At 31.8% G+C, this 19,365-nt stretch overlaps 1 protein-coding gene across 2 annotated transcripts in view; it reads right to left on the reverse strand.

Annotated features, from left to right (window-relative positions):
• LOC119631930 (PR domain zinc finger protein 1) overlaps window positions 1–19,365 on the reverse strand; it is a 106,570-nt gene that overhangs the window by 41,167 nt on the left and 46,038 nt on the right. The window contains exon 1 of one of the 2 annotated variants that reach the window (XM_038024521.1): window positions 4,052–4,071. The exons of the other annotated variant lie outside the window; for it this stretch is intronic. The gene's annotated coding sequence lies outside the window, so the exon portion shown is untranslated. Of the gene's footprint in view, window positions 1–4,051; window positions 4,072–19,365 lie in introns of those variants that run through there. 2 annotated transcript variants of the gene reach the window in all.

The following is a 19,365-nucleotide window of genomic DNA, read 5'->3' on the forward strand; positions in this document are numbered from 1 at the left end:
AATGGATCAATTTCTACTGGACCGCAATAGTGCCTGCAACGATAGATTTTCATTTATCTTTATAGCGACTCTAAAAATCCTAAGAAAAGCGTTTTCCCTTTTCTTTTTTGGATAGAATAAGAAGTCATTAAAGATATATTTAAGTATTAAAAGCACTGATAGCTTGCCAATCGTTTTCAGCCTCAACACTCGTTTCGATAAAGTTACACTAAGGCAATTTCGTTTGGACCTGCTCTCTTTGAAGACATTCGTGTTATGAATTAGAGAAGAGAGAGATTAGCAAATGTACAAGCAAGGACATAATTTCGCAGTAGGGCGTATTTTTCGCAACCAAGTACTCATTATCGCAACGGGCTGGGAAAGGGCTCCAAATTTCAAGCAAAAAACAAAAAAAAACCCTACCCTAACATACTCTAGAAGAGTGAAAGCACGTGCTAAGCCATTAGAGAAAAAGTTTACATTGTTTCTTTCCGAAGGCTTTGAACAAATCGAACTTTATCAACTTTTTTGGTCTTTTCACTTGAGTGAATTAAGAACAGCAATTGTACAGATACATGACCTTGGCAACAATTGGCCTTTTAATTGCGGAAAATCAGATTTCAAGGTAATGATAGATCATATTAACGGATTTAGATATTTTCAAATTGATTTTTAATGTGTAAGGAGTAATGTTTAAAAATGCCGAACTAATATGGACCGCACATTGCTCACCGAAGCACTATACGACAACAATTATGATGCTATTCGGTGACAGGAAATTAACTGACTGCCTAAAAATAAAGCGTAATGAACGCGATGGCATTTCTTACTGTGCATAAAGCGTATATGACAGAGCTAACCTAGTTTCACATAAGACAATCGTTTTACTTAATATCTGTTATCGAAAGTAAAGGAGGAATTAAGTTTCATTGCACATATGAGTGAAAGAAAAGATACCCGTCACGAAGTTATTTGAATTTGAATTCAAGGCAGAGCGAAAGTTTTTTTTGATTAAAGCAATCAATCGATCGTATTTTATGTATATTTTAAAATTTCCTTTTGATTGCTTGAATTGCTTGAACTGTTGCTGTTTGCTTGTTGTACGGCAAACGTGGCAACTGACAATCATATTTACATATTCAGCCGTATATATATATGCCGATAGTTTTATGGGAAAACTGATGGTGTTCTAATTCGGAGGTGATTTTGATCATCGGTGAGTGGAAGCATGTTGGCCTTGTCTAAACTTTCGCTCGGAACGCAACTTAAGTTATCCCATTAAACATTAAATTCTGAATCGATTTAAGCGTGTCCGTTTATCCACCTATATAATGTCTGCGGCGATAAAAATAAAGTTATCGACTTCAAATTTGGTAGAAAGCTTTTGCACGCAGGTTGTTATTGAAATGCAGCACAAATTCAAAGCACTTTGGTTTATTACGCAAACCCTTACAACAACAAAAACTGAAAAACTGAAAAGAATTTGCACTTGCACCCTACGGATTGTCCTTTAGTACTTGTATCAGAATAGAAAAACTTGGAAACGGCGCCCATTATTTTGCAGTATCCAAATAATTTTCGGCCAGAACCGAATACAGTTTTCAAATCTTATTTTACTCAATTTATTATTATTACTATCATTATTAACTTAGTCATCTAAAGGAATCCTAAGACTAAAGTCTTAAAGTACTAGCATCTAAAGTATACATAGGCCACCAGCGGCCTGTGACGTTGTTGATTCTGAGCCGCTTCATTTCAAATTTTACATAATCCAATTTGCTCAGATCGTATCTGCCTTCATGCCTGGCTCTGCTGTGCAGCTATAAAATATGAAATGTCTTCACCCCATGTCATGTTTGTTCATTAGGCCACAAAATGAGCCATTTGAACAGAAGGAAAATTTATGCACTATGCTATATTTCTAATGATAGTTGAATTTTGTTCCGGTCGCTGCCGTGATATGAAAATTTAAATTTTTTTTATACCATCGATGGGAATAGTTGCACACACCCGGTTTTATGGAAAACTCTACCGGACTTGAGACTTGAACCCACGACCACGACCGGAGTTGTCGACCGTCATCCTTTGTCTACTGCACCACTTAGGCAGATTTGACTCAATTTAAAGCGGACTGACGGAAATTAGAACAATGAACACGAAACCATGTTGGAAACAAGTTTGAATATATTAGATAAACCGATAGGTAGACTTAAAAGTGTTTAATCGATGCTGGCCGGAAACATATGTGCCCTTTGCATCTTTCCCATTTCTTTCCATCAACTCGATTATGCTTTAATACATTTTATCTTAAAAAGTTTAGGATAACCTATTTGTTGAAAAGATAAAACATAAAAATATGATTGAGAAAATTTATAAAAAAATTCACATTAAGAGCGTGATACTGTTGCCTGTTGTGCGGCGCAAGCTGCTCATGAGCACAATAAAAAAAAAAAAAAAATTATTTTATTGATTTAATATCTTATCAGACTTATTACTACTACCTTTTACCTAACTTGTCTTTTCAAGCTAACAATGTCTCGCCGCATTCCAAATTGATGGAATAATGGCCCGTGTCACCAGTGGTGATATTCTTGGTGCAAGCGATTAAGAGGCCTTGAATGCATCTTTTGATCCGTTATAAGCACTCAGCGAATTGCGCAGCCTATACAGATGATTGAGTGCACGCCCATTAGTTATAGGGCTATAGTCGATGCTTTCGCGATTAGTGAAATCTTTAAAACGTTGTTATTGTACTTGAAATAATTATAATAATAATAGTAATAAACGATTTTATGTACATAAGTTTAGTTAAAAGAAATTACTTTCAATTATGCTTTAAGTTCAGGTTCAAATAAAGTCTGACCATCATGACTAACTGGCTATATACTTGATCCCCTATCGGGCAAAATCGTTCGGGTTTGTTTAATATGCAAGTAACGGTCGCATTAAATTGATGTTTGGAGCGTAAAAAAGTGCGCAATGGACATGCATGCATACGTGCACACATTGACGCGTATATATGTGGACCATATAAAATTCCATAACTGCAAGTCTATGAAATTACAATCTTTATTTTTTTTATTTTTCATTTTTTTCTTTTCTGTTTCCTTTCAAAGATAATGACATTTAATTATAGCAGCGAGGGTGGACATTTTTATGTTATTACTTTATACACTACAAGAAATCAAAGATTTCAAATTACATATTTATACGGAAAAAACACAAATGCGCATACATACACAAATGCAAACATATGCACACATCACTTGAAAATTAAATAAAACACTTGCATAGACATATGAGACCAGTTTTTTATTTTTTTATTATTCATTTGTAGATTTTTGCTTAGCTTTTTCTTAACATTTTATTTATTTATTTATTTCTATTTTTATTATTTTTGTTTTTGGTTTTTCATTTTCTGTCATGTAGGCAATAATTGTACTTGTGGTACTAAAGGAAATTGTAGAGTTTTACAATTGTAGTGTTTGTGGCCGGCATATAAAGCAAAGCATATTTAAAACAGGCAAGCACTCAGGCAAGCGAACAGGCTGCTTAGCTGACTGCCTCACTGGCTCACTGGCTCAATGGCTGGCTGCCTAGCTGCCTAGCTGCCTGGCTATTTGGCTGAATGGCTGACTTGCTAGCTAACTGCTTGAACTGTTAAGCATACAATCAAGTCAGGCGAACACAAGCAGGCTTTTATAAGTAATCTTCGCTTGGCCACAAACTGCATATTATTAGCTATTATTACCATAAACAATGATTAAGCTTAGATGTTAAAAAAGAAGAAAATGAAAAAGATGAAGAAAAAGAAGTTGAAGAAGAACAAAAAGAAGAAGAAGAAGAAGGAGGAGGAGGAGGAGAAAAAAAAATAATAAGAACAAACTTGTTGTTGATACAACATAGAACACACATATCTATAATCTATGGTTTTTCTGTTATGATTATTTTTAACCACCAACGCCGTAATTACACATATAAACCAAATACAAATACACAGATAAAATAATTCTCCCCCTATATAAATAAAAAAAAAAAAATAATACAACATAACATAACTAGTTTAGTTTACCGTGTAAAAGTGATGAATACCTTTACGAAGTGAAGAAGCGAAGAGACTTGGTTGGTTGACTGCGCGATGCATAACTGACAGGACAGACTAGCTAACCGACTGGCTAACTGAATTTAAATGGTGTTTTGTTAAACAAGAATTTAACAGCGCGTGCTAAAATGGCAGTAAATGAATTAAATGCGTGAAATTTTCTGATTTTCTTTCTTTTATTCGGTATATTTATATATATATATATACATATGTATATGCGTACATATACGCACAGAAAACGTCCGCGTGCGTAAGTGTAAATGCTTTCCTTTTTTTCTTTATTTATTTATTTATTTTTTTTTTAGAATATATACTGTAAGTAGTAGTAGTAGTAGTAGTAGTAGTAGTAGTAGTAGTAGTACTATCTAAATATTTGTATTATTTTTATTTATTTATTTTTTTTTTTTAAATCGCATTGTGAGGCTTTTCATCACCTCCCCCAAGTAGTTAAACTGCATTTTTCTGCATATAACAACTACTACAACTATTGCATTCTATGACAGAGTTTGTGCACTTTGGTGTGGTTCTGCTAATGTGTCTCTAAAATTGGCATGTGCGCGCAAGCGTGCTTACCTGCTTGTTTGCTAGCTACTAACTTTTCACATTTTGTTTAGATTTTTATTATCGTATTATATTTGTTTTTCTTTTGTGTTCCGTTGCTTTTGTTTCAGATTTTTTTTTTTTATTTCATTTTATTTTTTTTTTTTTTTTTTTTTTTGTATTTAAGCTTTCAGCCATAAATCTAATGCTTATTTGCCACATAAGTAACATAAAAATGGTAGCAATGTTATACTTTGTTTAACTAGTAAGAAGAAAAGATAATAACAACAGCAACAACAACAACAAAGTCAAGAAAACAACATAACTCCCCACAACGCAGTTCAGCTACAAAACGCATAGATATGCTCACAAGTTTTTCTTTTCATTTCTTTTTTTCTTTTCTTTCTTTTTTTTTTTTTTTTTTTTTGTTTTTTCTTCTTGTTTTTATATTTATTTCTTTATAACTAACATACCACAATGTTTACAGCCAGGATTGACTTAGTCTACCTGAATGCCTGCTCGTGTTGGCCGCCCCGTTTTTATATATGCCCGTAATTACAATCATTATATGGTCTGTCGCGTTTTCTTTCTATGCACAACAACGCTAAAGTGCACTAAAGTGCACTTTGGAGTTTTTCAAAAAATATATTTCATGTATGTTTTTTATTTTTTTTTGGAAATTTTAAATTTATATATTTAGTGGAAGATCATAATTTTTTTGAGTGCCGTTTTACATATAGATACTTTCTGAAGCTGTTCTAAGACGGCACTTATTCAAAAAAAAAAAAAAAACATTGCAGACAGAAAACCCAACCCGCAAGGGATGAGTGTTACCCAAATGAGATGGCAACAGCGCTAAAATGAAAAATCTTTCTCGAGTAAATGAAATGTTAGTTTATCTGTCATTTTTGTAAATTGTATTGTCATGTATGTCTCCACGATTTTGTCTCCTTTTCTTGAGGGAACCAGAGCTCTCTTAAGCTGAATGCGGCTATCATAAGATAGATAGAAGAATATTCATTACAACCCTATGATGAGAGTATATTGAATTTTCGTTTTGCTTGCAACACTTGGAAGGAAATACTCATCAGAGACCATATAAAGCGTCTATCATTATAATCAGAGTTTTCAGATTTAATCGTTCGCCTGATTACGTCTCATGTTGCCACACTCACAACTGTACAAGCTAACACCGAAATCTAAGATTTTGATTCTTGCATATGAGTAATGAGGGATTTTGAAATGGAGAAAATTGGCTGGCAACTAGTCCCATATAATGGGCATAAATTTATCATTTCAAATATATGGCAGACATTGATACAAATATTTATCAAATCGATTTCAAAGTCAAATGCACAAATGGTCCTGATTAGGTAACTGATGATGCACCTATAATCAAGAAAAAAGCTTTGTTAGTCTTATAGTCCTCATCGAAGCGTAAATGAATCCTACGTTGCTACGTTGCTATATATATATTTTTCATTTACCGTTCTAACATTGGCAATTTTTGGAAAAGTAGCTTTCGATTATATAAAGACTTTTAGAAAGGCTCGACCATGGCCAATTAAAACCGCCTCTCATATTACTTTGCTTATAGATTTTTAGCATAGGCCGGTATTCAGATAAACCATAAGCTATACATTGTTGGTGGCGGCGGCGGTCGTGGATATTGAAAATTCGGACTAAACCTTCTTCTTTATGAAGTTGTACAAAAATTTAGGGCATCGAAAAGAAGAAGAAAAAAAAAAACCAACCAAAATGAATATTTAAAAATTAAACCAACCGATAACCGATAGAAAGAAAAATCGGTATAAATTACTTCCAGTTGTTTAGGTTTGAAATGCTACGGAATTTTAATTTTGACTGTTTTGGCTTGATAAGCTCGCTGATGAAAATTTAGTTATAAAATTTTTGGAATTCTCAAAAGCCAACTTCACACCTGTCCTTTCTGGCCTCTTTCCGGCTATCGAGCTCTTGTTAAAAAACATTTTCCACAATTTGAATTTTTTTATTCATTTTTCTTTAATTTGAAAACTTTTTTCTTTTTTTTTTTTATTATTTTTGTTGTCAGCGAATTGCGGTTATTTAAATTTCCTGTTGTAGGCTTAACTAATATTTTTTTTTTTTTTTGCTTAAGCCTAACAAGGCATCGGACATTGGAAGTAAGAAAGAAAAAAAAAATTAAAAACAGGAGAAGCGTGAAAACCGTGGGAGCGTAATCGATATTTGCCACAAAATTGTTGTTTTTTTTTTTTTTTCAATAAAACTAAAAAAATTTGTGACTGGTTTTCTTGCGGTTCCTTAAGAAAACATGCAACAATAACAACAAGATCTAAGGACTGCGGGTGACACTTGTTGCGGTTATTATTATTATTATTCTTATTATTATTGTTGTGCAATAATTTCTGTTCTTTATTTAAGGCGGCAGAGTGCAGTAAGACCTGATTTTATATTAAAATTCTTACTTACTATAGTAAGTAATGTCGTTTGAATTCTTGGACTGTTTAAGTCTACGCCCGCATAACAAAGACTATATACGACACGAAATGAACGGTTTTATTTTTTTATTTATTTATTTATTTTTCAAATAAAAGTAGAAGCAAAAGCAAGAACGAAAAGAGATATGAAAGAAGAAACCACCTGTAGTGTTATATTGGTCCTTGTAGTTAAGGTAACAACAACAATAATAGCTTTATGCAAAAATATGTAAATTCTTTCACTGACCACCACAATGATGGATCACCGTAGATAAGCAGATTCGTTTTATTTTCTTGGTCATCATCATCTTTTACCTTCTTATATAATACATATATGTCTACCTACAAAACCCATAACCAGTGCGATATATATATATATATATATATATATATATATATATGCATTTATGTGTTGTGTAAAGAGTGCGTGCATATAATAATCGCATCAAGTTATTGTTGGTTTGGTTGCGGTTGCCGCATAAGTTGATATAGTGTATGACACTACTTGAATCGGCTCGTCTTAGTTTAGTTATATATGAATATATATGTATAATTTTGAATTTGGGCGGTTAGGAAAGGGGGGCGGGGTGGAACATATATTGTGATGATTGTTGTTGTTGCAAGTGCTGTTTATGCTGCTGCTGCTGCTGCTGCTGCTGATGCTAGTGCTATTGCAACTGTCATGGCATCAAACGACTTAAAGCGCATGTCATCAGGCACCAAAACATATAAAAAGAAAAGAAAATAAACTTATGATGCTGTTTCATTTTTCTTTAAATTTATTTATTTATTTATTTATTTATTTATTTTATGTTTTTTTTTTTTTTTTTTTTTTTTTTAAGAGAGATCGAGTGACTCCGATTTTACAAAGATTCATCAGCTACACGATCATCAGCCAGAAAAGTGTGATCATGTGTGTGTGTGTGTGCGTGCGTGTGTGTGCATTTTATGTGAGTGTGTTTAGTAATGACAGCAGCAACGGCGATGATGACGACAAAGACAACGACGAAGAAGAAGCTTTTTGTCTACTCTACATGACGTATGTCATTTTCCACATGCAACCTTTACATTAGGTGGTGTATGCAAGATTTACAGGCATTCTGAGCCTTTTTCTGTATGCTGTGATTCTCTCCCACTCTCTTTCTCTCTCTCTCTCTCTCTCTCTCTCTCTCTCTTGCTCTCTCTCTCCCTCTTTATTCTTCTATATATATATATATATATATATATATATATATATAAAATTACGTTTCCCAAATTTCTTTTTTTTTTTTTTTTTTCCTTTTTTCATTTGTCTTTCGTTTCTTTATGCGTTTTGTGAAATTAATTTTATTTATAGTCAAATTATACACGCACACTGTAAAGAATTTCTTTGAGGGTGTTCCAACATCATTATATTTTCTTGCTCTTACTTCAGACAGTAAAAATTAGAATAAAACTACAAACGAGCAGCTGTATTCGATTTATATATCCATCACCCACGTGATCGTTATTTGAAAAAGTTCATAAAACTAACACATGCGGTAAGTACGTGAATCTGGTATTCAGTTTACGACAACTTCAATATAACATATATAGCAAAAGAAAAAAAAAAAAGGAAAAAGAATTTCCCTAAATAAATTTTTATATGTACATCTATGTAAATAATAAGAGAGCAGATCGATCACAACACCTTTTAGCCAGACTTCTTATAAGATAACCGTATTCATGTTGGCGATTCATTTACATTTTTCTTTTACGACAAAGAACAAGAAGAAGAATCTGTTCAATTTTAATTGCTAATAGCCTTCGATCATGGATGCCGGTATTTTCCAAATGTATTTCTGGGTTGAGAGGAAAGAATTTCTATAGGTTTTGCGGGTTGATACGATAAAAAAATATGTGAAAATAGTTGAAAGAAGCCACCGGACCATTAGAATATGGCATAGGCAATGACAAGTTTTGGTTTCATTCTTTAATGGCAATTATTAATTTTTTATTTTTTATTTATTCATTTTTATTTCGTAATAAATTATAATATTTTATTATTTCTTCTTAGTTTTTTGTTTTGTTTTAAAGTCATAAAAAAGTCATTTTAATATTAGTTTTGCAGAAAAGTCTTTGGCGGTTTACAACAAATAACGCTTTTCGATCTTCGACGTTGCGCACTTCTCCTCAAAGCGTTTCGATTACACTCTATCAACATTGACTTACTTACTTACTTCCATTTAATGTACGTGTAAATATGTTGCACTAAAAATCAAAAAAAAAAAAAAAAAAAAAACAGAAGAAAATTCGTTTCCTTTACGCGTCTAAAATTTCGTTTATGAAAAACATTAGCACATCGTACGCATATAATCCCAATGCCAAAATGAAATGTAAAAAAAAATAATAATTAGATGTCAGAAGTCGAACGATGCTTTACGATGGTATAGGTTTTAATAAATATATGTGTCTTCTGCTGCTAGTCGGATTATTATTATGACGTTATCCGTTGCAGTATAACGAGAGAATTACTTCTATGGATTACTGCCGCCAAGGGGATAACCTTCCGTTTCTTCTGTTTAAAGCTCAGTAATCAGCTATGGATCAGTCCAACTGTTGCATATTAATGAATATTTTGTCTCAATACATTCGTCTTTTTTTAACGAAATTTTACATGCCTTTGCTTAAGCTTGCCATCGTCATTCACACAATATATTATATATTAGGTGCTTGCGTACATTGCGAACAGGGACATCCCTTGGCGAAGATGATAAAGTAATGCGAAGCATGAATCTACACAACGCTTAAATGCGATAACTTGCCACCTTTCTCTACGTAATATAACAGTTTTCCATTCAGTATTATTGGGTTACTCTGTGCATACAGAGGCTAGTCACGGGATTGATTTGAAGAAATCTGCTGCCGAATGCCATCAAACACTACTTGAAGCTTATAGTGATGCGGCTCCATCGTAGCCCAATTATCAGGTTTGCGTGCAACGGTTTAGAAGCGGTCATTTTAATATCAATGACAAAGAACGACCTGGAAGTTCAAAGACAATGAATTGCAAGACGTATTGGACGAAAACCCAGCCTAAACTCTCACAGAACTTTCGAACAGCTTAGCAGTTAGTTACTGAACTAGCTGTTTTTAGACGTTCACTCGTGATAGGAAAGATGTAAAAAGCGAGAGAATGATTACCATACAAATCGACTGGAATTTCAATCTCGAACCGTTGCCAGGCAGAATTGTGAGTGGCGGTGAAAAGTGGACTTAGTGCGACCCATCCGCATCAAACACCTGAGCGGAATATTCATGAACTAAAAATTTTCTTGTGCATATGATGCTATCATCAAGGTATAGTGTATTACGAGATGCATATAAGACAACCAACGGATTAAGTGGTCTCTCAAAAAAAAAGGAAAAAGTTACTTAAAGTTTTCAACAATGTTCTGCCTACAATCGAAGTGTTTAGCACATAAAAGAAAGATACGTTAAACCGAAAACTTTGCAATTCTATCTGAAGGCTACAATTAACAATTAAAAAATGGACGAAAATTTTTCCCTTACCTCACTAAAATGCACGGATCGGGCAACCTTAAAAGCCTGAACTAAGGGGCTATAAGCGGGCTTTTTAATAAAAATCCATTTTTTAAACTTGAAAATTTATTCAAATGACTTAAGGTGTACAAAACACTTTGCGAACACATGCGAACAACATTTGCACAACGCAATGTATTAAAACTAATATACTTGCTTCTTCTCGGTTTCTCTCTCTCTCTCTCTCTCTCTCACACTCTCTCTCTCTGTTTTTTCCTCTGTTTTTACATTTTTCTTGTAACTTTTCGAAACGTTATCGATCTTCAAGTAAGTAAACTGGAATTATTGCAAATTTACTGTAAAAACTATTCATAAACGAAGGCAAAGACAAAAAAAATAAAGAAGAAGAAAGAAAGAAAAAAAAAAAAAAGGCTTTCTCCGGTAACCTTAGAATCGTCTATTTTTATGATCTATTAAACCTTTAGGGTCTTTAGAGGAATTTTCAATTATTTTTCTACTTGAAAAATTTTCTTAACAAACATTTCTCTGTTTTTTTTCTTTCTCTTTATTATATAACCACTTTTTTGTTTTTCTTTTTTTTTTAACTTTTTACTATTTTTTAACTATTTCATTGTGGTGTCATGGCTGTAAAAAATCCATTTGTTATGTAATTTAATTGAAAAACAGAAAAAACCACAAAAGAAATAAGAACATAAAGTAGCATCTCTTCAGCAAATGCCTGCAAGTTAGTGCTGATATAGTAAAATGTTGTATTACATGGCAATTTTGAACTGCAGCAAATTGTGTTAAAAGACACAAGAAATAACATAACATAATAGTTTGGTTGGGTGTTAATTTTGTTTCTGGATGTTATTGTTTTGCTGTTGTTCTGATGCGGAACTGAACTTGTAAATGTGTAAAAGGTGTATAGCAAATCAGGAGCATAAAAACCTCAAATACTTTACCCTTCTTTTTTCCGTTCAACCGTTCTTTCTCTCTCTCTCTCTCTCTCTCTATCTCTCTCTCTCTCTCTCTATCTCTCTCTCTCTCTCTCTCTATCTCTCACCCTTGCTGTTGCTTTATTTCGTTTTCACTGCAGCTAAATAGAGTAAGTTTTGAGCAAGCAGCAGAGTTTTAAGCAAAGATATTTTGATGATACGAAGGAAGACCACAAGTTGAAATTTGAATGACTGATTAACTAAAAATCATTTAACGCATTTTTGCCGCATAAACTGTTCCATCCGTTGGCTATTCATTCGACTTTTCATTTATTCTGCGTTCAATTTTTCATCAATAGAATTCTGGGCCCATTTGATTCCTTCTTCCATCACCATCATAGATGCATCGTTCTATTCGTTCATCGTTTCGACCGTTTACCTGTATGATCATCTATACCGTCATATTGGCCGTTTTTAACATTTGCCTAATTCAGCGGCTGCTCGCCTATCTGCCCACGCACTTGTTCACACAATTCTCCTCTCCAATCGACAAATTGCTTGCATACGTCTTTGTCATTCCGCATTTTTGTTGTTCATTTGTCTATCTATCTGTTTATCTATCCGTCTGTCCGATAAACTTTCCCAATATCCCTATATATATATATATATATATATAAGTTCATCTATACATGCTTCCGTTCACTTTCCCAAAAACGTATAGGTATTTGCGAAAAATTCATACAAACTAAACGGCACACTTAACAACATCTAACTGCTGCAAACTGTTGCCATGGGTATAAACAAATATTTATTAATATATGTACATATTAACTTGGATTACATGTTAAGAAAATGATTAAATGTCTTTAAGATACACAGATAGTCATAGAATGAAGAAGAGCGCCTGCTTATATTTTACGTGGTTACGTAATGAAAGCATTCAATAGTATAGCATAGTATAGATCATCTTCTCAATTTAACCATTTTAGTTCAATATTATTTCTTATTATTTTTCACTTATATTTACATTTATTTTATTGCGTTTTCATTTATTAAGATGTCATCGCATCATTAGTTATATAATTTTGTAAATGTTTAACGTTCACATTAACAGTTTATGCGATTGCTTGCAGCTACTTTATGCTTTGCCGGTCCTCACAACCATTGTCTTCATTATTAATGAAATCAAGGCAATTTCTGAATCAAATTAAAAGATTATAACGTACAAGTGAATATCGTTTGTTGGCAAACGATTTTATAGAAAACATAATGTTAATAGTAGTAATGTTTAAAATTTATTAAATTATCTACATCATGAGTTGTTATTTCTTCTTCTTCTTCTTCTTTTTTTTTTTTTGATGTTTTCATTTAAAAATTTTGCAAATATTAATAATAATAATTCTAGTTTGGTGCTTAAGTCTTTTGTTTTTAAATGTAAACTTTCATAAAAAATGAACGGCAACAAGTTAATTGTATTATATATGTATAGAAATCATGCAAAATATATATATATATATATATATATAAATATATAAATATATATAAAAAACACATAGACACGCACGCATATATATACATATATATGTATATAATATACAATATATAAAACTTTTTTAACATAACATATATATATATTTATATGAACGATTTACTGTTTGCACCTGCAATGTAGAGGGTCTTATTTTTTTTTACCGACTATGAAAGAATAGAGTTATAATGAGTTTCTCATACAGATTGTTGCATCAAAGTATAACAATGACGGCTTCTACACAATACGTTTACAATCCTTGAATATCACCGAATACGAAGGCATGTCCTGGGATGTCCTAAGCTTTGTGAGCCCACGAGTTTGTCTGCATCTACATATCTATGTAATTGAATTTTTACCAAGAAATAAGAAACCAACACTTGCAACCGATATTATGATTTCTATGCATGGCCATGCGCGAATTTGTTCGATTATTAATGTGCATAGCAGAATTGTTACACTAAGAATGAGTGAGCGTCACAAATATTTATTTTAGCCGTATAAAATGATATTGGTATTGGTATATTGACACGCCCATCAAAAAGAAAAATAATAACATGATCGTCATTTGTTTACTTTAACTGGTAGGTATTCAAGATTCGCCCCAAGACGGGGTATAGCTTTCTTGCCCGTTTCTTTTGTTTTGTATTTCTTTTGTTGTTATTGCTGTTGCTGTTGCTGTTGCTGTTGTTTTTTTTTTATTTTTATATTTGTTGTTATTTAAACACTTGATGTGAACACAATGTAAATTAATAATAATTATTTATGCAAGGTTGTTAAATCTGTATAAAAAACAAAATGCTAAGAGCAGTAACAGCAAGAGCAACAGCAATAACAACAGTTTGCAATAAAGTGCTGGCTAACTAACCACTAACAAAACTCCTAATAAAACCATCAACAACATAAATTAGTTGTAACTAGCCTAAGAAGATGAAACTTAATTTTTAAGTTAAGAGTTATGAGCTTTTTTGCAGAAAGCAAAAAAAAAAAAAAAAAAAAATCAGCAAAATATTAAAATAAATTCTCCCAAAAAGGAAGAGAAGAAAAATAGACTTGATTAAAAACTGAAAGAGCTACTGGGTAATTTCTGGGTAAGCAATAAGGAAAGGAAGGGAAAAAAAAATCATAAAATTCTCTCTCAATCTCGTTTAACATCTTTTATATGAAAAGTGCTGCATAATTACTTTTGGTGAAGGCTAATTTGTTAGAATCTGGTTCTGCGCTGTGTTCTGCGCATTGTTTTGTTTTCTTCTTTTTTCTATATATATATATATATATATATTTTTTTTTTGTTGTTTTTCTTCTTCTGAAGTTTTTGGTTTTTCAGTTTTCTTCTGTTCAGATTAAACATTAACTTATTGTTGTACATGTTGTTGGGTTGTTTAATTTGTTGTCTATAATTTACAGAATATATGCTTTATCATGCATACAACCATTATGGTGGGTGGTTTTGCCAAAGTAACGCCTTTATAAAGCCCAGCCAGCCAGCCAGCCAGCCAGCCAGCCACTCAGACATGAACTAAGCGAGCAGTAGTTGTAGTGGTAGTAGAAGTAGTCGTAATAGTTGTATAGTACATCAGTTATTGCTTTAACTTTTCTGTTGTTGCTGATGGGCAACATTAATGTTAATGGTTCAGATTTGTTGCATATGTATATAAATATACACATACATGTATATACATATATACATATATATATTTACATGTTTATATATTATATAGACTTATATGACGTTGTTGTTTCTAATGATAATGATGTGCATACAAAATCTTTGTTGTTGTTGTTGGTTTCTTCTTTTTTTTTTTTTTTTTACTATAATTCATATTTTTACTTTTTAACGAATTTTTTTCTCTTTTTTTTTGCAATTTATAGTGATGGTAGTTATATGGAAATCCATTTCAACTGACTGCCTTTTGCTGCAGAAAAAAAAAACAAAAAAAACTTGTTTGAGCTTTTAATCAACAGCACGTACATTGGTATGTCTATCTATATGTGCTCGTATGCTTGCTTATGTGGTTATATACATATCTACATGGCAATGGCTGTTGTTTTAAAAGCTGTGCATTCTGATTTTTATCATCAATATAATGTTTTATATGTCGGTGTGGTGTTGCATATCAAATTCTATTCCACACTTTCTTCACTAAGATTCTGATGCTGTTGTTACATACATAGCCCATTAACATTCAGTGTTGAGGCAAATGCGATAATGTGCGAGAATATCAGACAACACAGTTAATTAAAAAAATAAAAAATATAAGAAAAATAAATCAAAAAAAAAAAAAAATAAATAAAAATAAAAAAATATGAAGTGAAGAGAAGAGAAAAAAGAAATAACTAAAATATATATATATATATATATATAAAAAAAAAAATTAAAATTTTTTAATTGTTAAATCCAAAAAAAAAAAAAAAAAAAAAAACTACTACTACTACAACATCATATTAAACAACTATAGATAGTATTCATCATTTTTAATTTGTCTGAGAGAAAAATTAGAGGTTTTTATATTAGATTAAATTGGTTATTAATTAAAAAAAGATAAACAATCGCAAAAAAAAAAATATATATATATATATTTGAATTAAAATTTAATTGTTATAGAAAATTAGAGTAATTCATCATCAAATACTCCGATGCAATTCGAGATTAATAAGAATTATAAGACGACACGGTATCAAACTCGAACGCTTAACAAACACCAATCAAGTAGCCCAAGTATATTGAACATTAAACTAAGTAAGATTCTCTTAAATATTAGCTCTTGTACAAAGGCATCCATCCATGTAACGGTAATGTTATTACTAGCCATATAAAATGTAATAAATAAATTGCAAAATTTCATATAATCTAAAATAAATCGTTCATACTGTTCATACTTGCATGTATTATAAAGTATAAACTTTGTCGATAAAATGAAACTGAATGGATTAATTCATAGCGTTGTGTAAATGCATATATACATATATATATGTGTATGTATGGGCATTATATGCGCCTCCAATTCAATAAACGCAACTAGAAGAAAATTCCTCAAAATCTTCAAACTATTTTAATTATATTGCTCCAGATCCCTCCGTCCGAAAATATGATTTACATTTTCTACGCTAACACCCATACCGTCATGATGACAATTCTATCAGTTGTAGGCGAAAAATCTTACCATGTAATTATCTGCATAGAATAAAACAAATCATGGCTGAATGGGCAAGGTCCAACCTATACAATGGATGCGTTAAAATTTTTTGGTTAAGTTCTTCTAATTTTTGTTGAATCATTAAAAACTTGAGAGAACAGGAAGGCCCTTCGTATGAACTAATTCTGACCGCATACCACTAATTGCGAGAGTGGTTTACAATGACTGACCAGTATGGCGTCATTATTCCGTTCCACACCCATCTCAAACCTAAAAAATTTATCTTCAGTGGCGCCAATCTAGGCTTTTCCACCTGTCGCGCTGTTTTGCCTAGTTTTTGGATCATCGATAATTCTCTTTACACAACAAAGTCAACCGTGAGCCACTTTTCCCGTTCTCGAGATCGAGATCGTTTTCTTTCAGCAGCGCTCCGAAGAGTGCAATTCGAACCATTCATTTATTCATTAGTAATTCATATGATGACAAAGTATCGAACATCGTTTCTGCATCCGACCATACTCTAAACTGTTTTTTAGTAAAGATTTAATTCCGCACTAGTTTCATAAATGGGTCGATTGAAGGACTTCGTCGACTTTATTAGCAATTAGTTGATCAGAGTGCGAATCCATCTTTGGTAATGAACGTTCGAGAATGGAAAGAGCGAATCATTTACGTGTTGCTGATTTTAATAAAGCATCTTCAGTACAAAGTGTACGAATTTTTTCACATCTGTCCGATATGTTATCTCGTATTGGTCGTGATGACGTAGTAAAATATAGGCAATCTTGTCAGACATCAAATGACTTTGTTTTCTTTTTGTTATTTTTGTTCTTTTAGTTATACATAACTACTGTCGCTTGCCAAAGGCGCTGTATAATGGCTTATAGGTTTAGTACTGACAGAGTGATGCGGCCCTAAATTCTTTTACCCAAAATGGGCGGCCTTTTGTCTCTACAGCTATTATTAAGCGTAAACTGCCTAGTGTTGCATATCATTTTCGGGCCCCTTCTGTGTCTTTTTATGATATTTTAACAATCATAGAAAGCTTCGCAAGCAAGCTTCTCCTACGCTTACCATCGCCATGGAAATATAGTCCATTCCGAAAAAAAATTTTGTTAACCGATATATATATATATATACGCAAAAATGTACATTCGTTTTACTTATTTTACGTAATTAAATAATTTATCGTACATATATATATATAGTTATATTATATAGATTGCGTAAAGTTTTGTTTTATGCCCTAAAGAATGATTATAATTAATTATTTAAATTTTTCGAAAAATTCTTTATGAAAATATTTTAAAAACATTTTTCAAAAACACATGATATCTACAATGTTGTCTTTCTCTTTTTGTTTTGTTTGTGTTCATTGAGACTTTTGAGAATATTTTGAAAAAATTAAGAAAAAGTCAAATTGATTCATGCTTGACAGTCTATTGCAAAATACTGGACGACTGTAACTACTATTATATGCAACTCTATTGTGACAATTAAAAAACAAGAAAAAAAAAAAAAAAAAAGAGAAAGTTTTTCCCTTGAGTTCATATATTACGTTATATCATTACCAGTTCGCTTCCATGCTACTTATGGCGTTTATTACTCATATCTTCGGTATATATGGTACATATTCATTGATTGTTGTGTGTTGTGTACTCTATTTTTTTTTCTTTTATTTATAAAAATCTGAAATTTATGTCCACACGTATATAATTTATGATTATATAGCAGTCTTCGTACAACCTTATAGATCTATAAGTACCTATAATAGCATGCATATATTACCCTTTAAAACATTCATTGCAAATTACCGCCATTGTTAATATTATGACATTGGCATGCTATGGTCATAAATTCCATCATCATCATAGTAAAACTTAAACATGTGTTTAAAAGAATGTCACAAAAACATACATACATATATACATACATACATACATATATACATACATACGTACACACACACATCCACACACATCCACACACACATCTACACACACGCATATAAACTTATTTATAAACACACGCATCAACGTTTATACACATAAAGTTATAAAATGTGAACAATGATGACGACAACAACATAATAACCTTTACGTTTAGCTAATAACCTCAAAAGGCAAAAAAAACGAAAAAAAAAAAAAAAATTATAACGAAATGAAACACAAATCGTGAAATAACAACAATAACAATAACAACAACAACAACAACATCAAAAACAAAAACAATAATAATAACAACAACTAAAGCAATGATTTGAAAACTTTATAACACGCATAGCCAAAAAGCAAACACACACGACCACATCCTTTTGGTAAACAATCTCGACATGGATAAAAACTTGTTAGATATCAAGTGGTAAGTTAGTAAGCTTGGATGTGTATAAGCGTGTGTTTATGTGTGTCTATATATATATGAGTATATGTATATATGTGTGCGTTTGTATGCGTCTGATTACAGCACCCTCACATTGCAGTAGAAAATTAGCATATTATGTTACCGCACTTCCTGTCACACTTTTTCAACTTCTCAACTCGCCTTAAACTAACAAGTCAATGAATGTTTAAAAAAAGAAAAAAAAAACAAAAAATGAAAATAAAATACAAAATAAAACAGCAAAAGTTTGCATTCAAATGCAATGTGTAGAAGAATATCCGTTTGAAAGACACGCACCCACTCTCTTGGTTTGTGGCTTGTTTTCTTTTTTCCTGTCGGTATTGTTGCTGTTTTTGTTTTGTTTTCTTCTTTTTTTTTCTTAAGTTCATAAGAGAGTGTGTGACATGCCAAAGTGTAAAAGTCTAAAGTTTCAATTTTGTGTGTATGGCTTTGTTAAATGGCCTGAAAATGTATATAACGTGTGTATGTGTATGTGTATGTGTACAAAACACTAACAATTTTAGTTGTGTACACTTGTTTAGGTTAAAGTTATTACTTTATATCAAGCAAAAATATAAAAGCAGTGCATAACCACTACTATTACTAGTATCACTACTACTACGACTACTACTGCTATTACTACTACTAATACTATGGCTATCAGCAACGAGTATTGTTACTTGTTATATTTCTTCAAATCGTTTTTGAGTTGAAAAGTATATATATATATATATATATATATATCTACATACATATATTTGTGTGTACGTGTGTTTGTGTGTAA

The sequence above is a fragment of the Glossina fuscipes genome, unplaced genomic scaffold (genome assembly GCF_014805625.2).
Source record: "Glossina fuscipes isolate IAEA_lab_2018 unplaced genomic scaffold, Yale_Gfus_2 1, whole genome shotgun sequence".
In the NCBI taxonomy this organism is placed as follows: Eukaryota; Metazoa; Arthropoda; class Insecta; order Diptera; family Glossinidae; genus Glossina; species Glossina fuscipes.